The sequence below is a fragment of the Macrobrachium nipponense genome, chromosome 2 (genome assembly GCF_015104395.2).
Source record: "Macrobrachium nipponense isolate FS-2020 chromosome 2, ASM1510439v2, whole genome shotgun sequence".
Lineage (NCBI taxonomy): Eukaryota > Metazoa > Arthropoda > Malacostraca > Decapoda > Palaemonidae > Macrobrachium > Macrobrachium nipponense.
Window position 1 is genome coordinate 122913642 of NC_087201.1, and position 8142 is coordinate 122921783.

Here is an 8142-nt window from a genome sequence, read left to right on the forward strand (position 1 = left end):
GACCGAGGGATTCCAAGTCTTGCTACGAAATTCGGGACGAAATCAAGCGTAACCTATCCCCATCCCCTCGAGTGTTTAACTTATACGAGAGACCATGAAGTTCCCCTACTCTTTTCACTGATGCCAAGGCCAGCAGAAAGACAGTCTTAAGGGTCAGATCCCTGTCTTATGACTTCCAGGGAGGCTCGTAGGGTCTACGAGTCAGGTCCATAAAACGAGAGTCAGTCCCACTCAGGGGGCCTGAGTTCCCTGGGCGGGCAAGACCGCTCGAAGCTCCTCACAAGGAGTTATATTTCCATGGAAGAGGAAATATCCACTCCCCGCAGCTTTAGGACTAAAGCCAAAGCAGCTCTATATCCTTTAACTGCAGAAACAGAGAGAAGCTTCTCTCGGCGAAAAAAGACTGGGAAATCTGCTACCTGCTGAAGAGTGGCTCTGAGCAGAGAGAGAATCGTCTACGACACCAACCACAGAAGGCGGACCACTTTCCCTGTTATATTGCTGCAGAGGACTGTCTGAGGTATCCTACCATCTCTGTTGCTGCTCTGCGAGAAAAGCCTCTCGCTCGCAAGAGATGGTGGATAACCGCCAGCCATGAAGACACAGGGAATGTACTGTCTGGTGGTACGTGGTACCGTTCCAAGTGCGGTTGGCACAGCAGGTTGTGCCATGGGGGACTCTCTCGCGGTGCTTCTGAAAGAAGAGCCAGCAGGTCCAGATACCAAGCCACCTGAGGCCATTTGGGTGCCAGGCGCCTCCCCCGCCCACCTTCCGGCAGCAGGTGAGGGGGAACGCCGGCCCTAGCATTTCCCTCTCTTCCCCTTCCACTTAGCCCCTTCCCTGCGAGAGGAGGAAGCTTGAGAGAAGGGCTGACGCTCACCTCTCAAACGAAAGAGGAAGGCTGGGTCTTTCCACACGCTACCCTCAACAGTACTGATGTCTTAGGAGCTGAGGAAGAGCTAGCTAAGCTTAGCCAAGGCTTAGCCGCAGTTGTACGAGACTGCCCAGAAGTCTTTGTAACTGCCTGGTGTACTAGGCGATCGCTGTCATCAGCTCTTCGCTTTTCCACAGCAGCGTCCACCATCTCTAGGGAAGAGAGAGGAGGAACCTAGCATCGGTGCATTCCTTAGACCCATCATTACCTCATGACCAGCCATCCTGGATATGCGATTCAGGACTGCGTCCCTCCTCCTCAGTACCAGGTTGGCCCACAGGTTGGCAGTCTGGTGGGCGAGTTAGGAAATAGCCCTACCTCCAGACTGGCAGAGTCTTCCCCAGGAACTATAGATCCCAAGGAAGCTGCAACTTTGGATACTGTGAGGGACCACAGATCAAGCCAGGGGACATCCTGAAAAGCTGCCATGACCGTGGATTCCAGAGCCATTGCCTCGTGCTGCGAGAACCAGAGGTTCTCTGACAGCAGGTGTTGCAGAGGCAATCTCAGAATTAGGCGAGCTAACTCCAGGTCAATCCACTTGGTTGGCAACGGGTCTGACGAAGGCATATAGAAACGCCGCTGGCAAGGCAGAGGAGGGGAAAGAAGCTTGTCTGACCTACAGGCCCCAAGTGAAGCTTCCTGTCCAAAGACAAGAGCATTCACCTGGTCCAGCACACCATCAGCCAAGGAATACCAGGGTGGCCCTACAGACGATCTGGGTTCCTTCTTAAGATCCCAGAATGACTCCAACCTAGATGGACGGTCAGAGGGGCAACCACTGATCCTTCCCCGAGGTCATTGTGCTGACGGATCAGCGCAATGACCTCTGCGAAAGACCTCTGTATCTCGGGAGTGACCGCATCCTGAGGTGACGGATCGTCAGATCCATCCAGCCGAGTCCCTCCCGAGACACACTTCATCAAGCAGGAAGAACCTCGCCAGACCACCCATGGTCTCCTCTAACCACTTGAGAGTACGACCTGTCCGGTCCTAAAACCGAACCAGGCACATAGGCTCTCGTGGCTGGACTGTAAGGAGTGCACTCCTCACGGTCACTCCAGTTCGCCTCACTCCTCCCGGTACATTCCGAGGGAGTTGATGAGACAGGTGAGGTAGACCTGACGCTCCCCCACCCTGCCTACCAGCAGAACCAGTAGGCTGGGAGGACTACAGGCGATCATCAACAGCGGTGGTGACCGGGCTGCAGGTCTGGACCGGCGATCTCCCTGCAGAGAAGCGCTGGACCGATGACGGTAGCATCGGTCTCTTGCATCAGGGGAGCTGCTACCAGCTGTGCGGACCATCTGATCACGCTGGTGTGATTGACGGTCGGGTGACTGGTAGCGTCCACTAATGCTGTGAGAGCGAGCACCATCCTCACAATGCGTCACGGTCCCAGAAGCAGCCGAAGCTCTCCCAGGGACCTGGGGGACCTCCTACCAGCCTCCCCGCATGTACGGTCAGGTGGGACCGTCACGTTCAACCCTAGGTACCAGGCAATCGCTACACAAGCGATCGCCGGTTCTGGCAAGAGTCACCCAAGCGACTCTTACTATACTTCCGCCCTGTGCCTAGGTCCTGGCAGTGACGTACTCAGCTGCCTGGACTCTGGCTGCACGGTCACCAGCAGTGACCAATACACTCAGTGACACTCACTGGCGAGCTGCCGAGATGGTTCCTGGTCCAGAGGTGGAACCTCTAGAGCCAGGAGCAGAGATACCAGCGGTGGCTGGTACCTCCACGGTCCCCATCTTTCTCTTCCCGAAGGAACGGAGAGGACCAGCGGAAGGCCCACCTGTCTCACTGGGACAGCAAGACAGACCCTTAGAAGTCTCTGTGCGAGACTTCTTAGGGGGTGGTGAAGCCACCTTCTTCTTCCTCGGCTGGGGGGCCTTGGAAATATGCAGACAGGTCTCCCATCCAGGACAGAGCTGGGGCGGCTGCTGTAGCAGCGGGGTCCAAGCTCCACCTGGGCAGGATGAACTGAAGGAGCAGCAGCACTTCCATGAGCAGGGATGGGCAGCAAACACGGTGACAGCAACAGGAGGTAGTCAAGGGCGAGCTCTTCGAGCACTCAAATTCAGGTGGAGGAGCGGGGACAGCAAAACCTGGGGGAGGAGGAGGGTAATACTCCACCTTGGAGACGCATGGCAATGGTGCCTGCACCTCAGCAGTAGGGGTAACCATCATCACGTGCTGGGTGTAGACCAGATGAGGTGGTGCCGCGTACCCTGGAGTAGACACTGTAGTGGTTGTCCTGATTCCACCACATGCGTGACTGGACTGCAGTTAGATGTTGTAGGAGTCCCTGGATGCTCGGAGTGCCAGGAAGACTCAGCGATTGCCATAAACTGCTGCAGATCCCCACACCACGAGGCAGACAAACCGGAAGAAGAAGAACACTCAGTCAAAGGGGGATGTTCCTGTTTGCTCAGAAGGGGAAGGTCCCCCCCCTCCCCAGACAGAAGTTCCTGAATACAACTCCAGGTCAGCATGTCTCCCTCCTTCCTCTGCACTCGACAGATCGAGTGAAGAGGCAGAGAGAGATATGTCCTCCCAAGGAGATAGAGCCATGTGAGGAAGCTTACAAGGGAAAGGAAAGAAGATGACGTGTCTGAAACCAGCAATGTCGAGGGAGAGCTTTCCGATGACACCTTGGCTGGCTTACATGGCTTCTTCCTCCTCACATATCTCCCCCACTGCTCCTCCGACCAGGAGATACATGTGTCACAAGTTAACTCTTTATTACACTCAAGCCCTCGACACCTTGCGCAGAGGGCGTGAGGATCCACATCTTCGCTAGAGCGAAATACACTACACTCCTACCCCCCCACCCCAGGACATATTCTCCGATTGGATGAGGGGGCGTAAGGGTTTATCTGACTCGTGGGCTTGCATGTTGCAAGTATGTCAGAATCAGACAAAAATTACAAAAAAAAACCACAGGCAGAAATGTTCACAAATACACAATTAAAAAGCAAAATGCAAAAAGAGCATAGAACAGTCTCACGACAGAGGCATGCAGAGAGGTAAACAACATGTCTGCACCTGGCAGCGGTCAAAAGCAAAGTGGAATGTTTACATCCAGTCAGGTGGGACTCCCAACCATCAGACAAGCAGTTACTGCCTGACTACCTCGTTATATATACAGGCAGTCCCAGGGTTACGACGGTCTCGGCTTACGACGTTCCGAGGTTACGACGCTTTTCAATTATATTCATCAGAAATTATTTCCAGGGTTACGACGCATGTTCCAGGGTTACGACACATGTTCCAGAGTTACGACGCCTACAAACGCTGATCTGGCAGATGAAATATGACACCAAAAATGCTAAATAATCAATATTTAAAGGTTTTTTTGATGAAAAATGCAATAAGAATGCAGTTTACATAGTTTTGAATGCACCTAAAGCATTAAAATAGCAATTTGTCCAAAATTGCATTTTTCCTAACTATACAAACCTGAGGTCCTTTTACAATAGGAAGGTAACTAGCGGCAGCTGGATGGTCGTAAGCTTTCGAACAAGGGACTTCGGTAGTTAACTGCTTGTCCGACAGTGCGCGCGCCGCGCAACTGGGAGGTGAAGAAACACTTTTGCTTTAGGCCCAAGCAAAAACTGCACATTCGCGGATTTTTCTTTGGAACCTATCTAGAAATTATTCGCGGACGGACTCGCCCATTCGCGAAATTTTCCGACGAAAATAATCACTAATTAGTGTATTTTTGTTTATTTTCATGACTATAAATACATTTTTATGATACAAAAATGATTTACTAATTTTCAAATATTAATTTTGATTAATACTGTATTAGTAAGTTTAATAAGTTTAATGATATCACATAATAATAATTCTCTCTCTCTCTCTCTCTCTCTCTCTCTCCTCTCTCTCTCTCTCTCTCTCTCTCTACACAAAGATGTATGTTTTTTTTGTATGATAAATAAATGATTTACTATTTTCAAATATTAATATTAATTTATACAGCAATAATATCAATTCATTAAAGAAAATGCCATAGTGAATTAGTAAGATTTTAGCTTATAAATATGACAATTTGTCCAAAATTGCATTTTTCCTAACTATACAAACCTGAGGTCCTTTTACAATAGGAAGTTACTAGCGGCAGCTGGATAGGTCGTAAGCTTTCGAACAAGGGGTTCGGTAGTTAACTGCTTGTCCGTTCCACAGTGCGCGCGCCGCGCTACTGGGAGGTGAAGATCACTTTTGCTTTAGGCCCAAGCAGAGTGAGGGGTGGCATGAGTGGGGCTATGTGTAAAAGACCTCAGGTTTGTATAGTTAGAAAATGCAATTTTGGACAAATTGTCATTTGTTCCGACACGGCATACAAACCTTTCGGTCCTTTTACAATAGGAAGACTCACTTCTTGGTGGGAGGAATCTGAGTCTTTTGTGAACAGACTGGTGTTCGCCCAACCTTGGAATGCCTCCCTGGTCGTAAGAGCGAGGAGGGATCCAGCGCTGTCCAATTGATCGGGGTGTGCACCGCAGGATCAATGGTCAGACCTCTGGACCAAGTACTAAGAGAGAGGCAAGCGTATCTCTTCGTACCAGCAAGCAAGAACAAGTTCCTGTTTGCAAGAGGCAAAATAAAGTTATGGGTTTGCTCTATTGGCATCCACTTCCCCCCTTTGTAGGAAGTGTGGATATTCGCTCCCATCCCTAGTGAAAGGGACAGGATGGGGCTCTGTCGAGTAGCTCACCTGCATCTCGTCCTTATCCAGCAAGGCGACGACCGTATCCCTCTACCCACAGGGATAGGGGGAGAAAAGATGGGAAGAGGAGCCAGTCACTCTCTCATTCCTCATCCATTCTTACAGTCACACCAGGACTCGATGCTGTTCAGCCTGCGAGGGTCTGGGTTAGCTACACAACGTGTTGAGCAGCCACCACGGGTCCGAAGGAAAAAAGATCCAAGGACCTGTGGGCAATATCCCAAAGGTAGAAGGACGTGCATGTGGACTGGTTGTACCAGACCCCTTCCTTCAGTACCTACGCCAAGGAGAAGTTCTTGCAGAACTCGAGGGAGTGTACTTCTTCTAAGTCATCCTGGTGTTGACGAGGAGGCTTCAACACTCCTCCTGGGGTCTCGAGTTTCTTCAGAAGCGCCGTCGCGCCCTCACAGGACAAAGTAGCATCACCTTCGCATCAAAGGCGGTGAAGTCCAATAGGGAGGGGATTGTGAAGGACTCTAACATATCGTGAGGGACCGAAGTGTTCTGAGTCTCCGCTACAAATTTCGGTACGAAATCGAGCGTCACGGATCCCCATCCCCTGGATGCTTGACTTCACAGGAAAAGTCATGCAGTTACCTCAGAGGAAAAGAAGGGAATGGTCGCATGACCTATCCCTCTTCTCAACTTCGGTGATGTCCAGTACCCATACTGTTCTATCCGTCTGCCGCGAAGTGTCTTGCATTCTCCTATCCCCATGCAGTGAAGTTCTACTTATCGGTAGTGGATAGGACATCTACACTCCATGGTGGGTATCGATGGTATGGGTACTGGAACAAGCCGTTAGGACAAAGAAAAGATTGATCTGGAACAATCGAACTAAGTCCCCAGCGTAGTACGTAACTGACTCGGGAGCTCTGACAGCTGCCAACTGACTGCGATCGAAGAGGCATGTTGTCCAAGCAACCGAGCAAGTCACGTGACCTTTGCCCTAAAAGGGTTATGCCAAGAGACTAAACAAATTTATTTGTTCGTCACCGATGCCCGACGGCGAGGTGAAAATCTCTTAAGGCATGTGCCCGACAGGCGAAAGTCAATTGCCTCTTAGAGAACGAGGTCCCTGAAGGCAAGAAATCTCATAGTATAGTTGAATTCTCAGCTAAGGAGAAACAACACTATGTGCTGTTGAAGACGAAGGTGGACAGAAGTGTAACCTAAGTCTTCACAGGCGAATCGAGAGAAGGATTCTCAAGATTCTGAACCTGTGCTTACAAAGACTGAAAACGCTAACCGCTATTTCATTGCTGTCCGGTGAGAGTCGTAGTTGCAATGAAAGCGGCGCGCTTTCAGTAATGAAAACACAGAGAAGCACTGTCTGAAGAACTGCTTCTCGTGGGCTGAACATCTAGAAGTAGAGCTGTCAGGTCGGAGATTAGGCGATGTCTTCTGACACATCTGTTAATTCGAGGTGAACAATAAAAAATTGCACACCTACGAATATGAGATATTTTGAAGACAAACTCAGATGTCTGCAAAAATAATAAGCATTATTGCAGTGCGATGCAGCGGGAGACTAGTACAGACTTCTGTTACTGTGCGGTAAACAGAAAGATGAAAGAGTTCAAGAGATATCTCTCTTAAAAATTCTCGCAATGTCGAGCGTCACAGCAGTAGATGCCTTCAAATATGCGAGAATCCCCGTTAATCAGAGACCTAAGTCCGTGATTGTTGGGCAGAGATACGGTTCGGTAGTCAATCAAAGCAGGGGAGAGACATAACCGACCGTGCATCTCGGAGAGCCAGCTGATACTGAGCCGTAATCAGGCAGTTCAATACACAGTAGCTCTCGCTGACTCATCATCCTGAGTTGCCAGGTAATCCATTCCACGAAGGAATGCGTTCGGCTAGAACCATCGAGCATAAAAAATATGCTCGAGCAATTATATTTAAACGAAACAGATTTCGGTAAATACAAAAGCTGATTCGGTGTTGTCGTGACAACACCAAGTATCTAAAATCGTAACTGGTAACTCCTGTGAGGTTGCAGGCAGCCTCGAGTTGCAGTTCAATTAAGATACAAGTCGTCTCGGTCACAATCCGTAGATTTAACTACGGTTTGCGCCTACCCCCCGGACAATTCAACTGCTTAACAGAATCATGTCGCGAGGGTAATATACGTAGTATATTTGTAGGTTCTGTACAACGACCTCCTTCCTAAATTCTCTTCCCCTCGAGGAATGAGAATAAGGATTGGAGATCGACCGCCTTCGTTCTCTAGTCAAGAGAGTGAAGGAGAAGTCTTCCCCGAAGGAAAGCTTCGATGGTGAACAGAATACCAAAGACAACAGTTCAAGCCAAACTGGATGTTCCCGTCCGTTCTCTATTCCAGGTTGGTCGCCTACTGTGAGATACTCTTCTTCAGCAGCAATCTCCTTCCAAATTCCAGAAATTCCAGGAATTCGAGCATCTGCGAGGTTCCCGATTATCGTGGTCAATTATCGGGGATTCTCGTCTC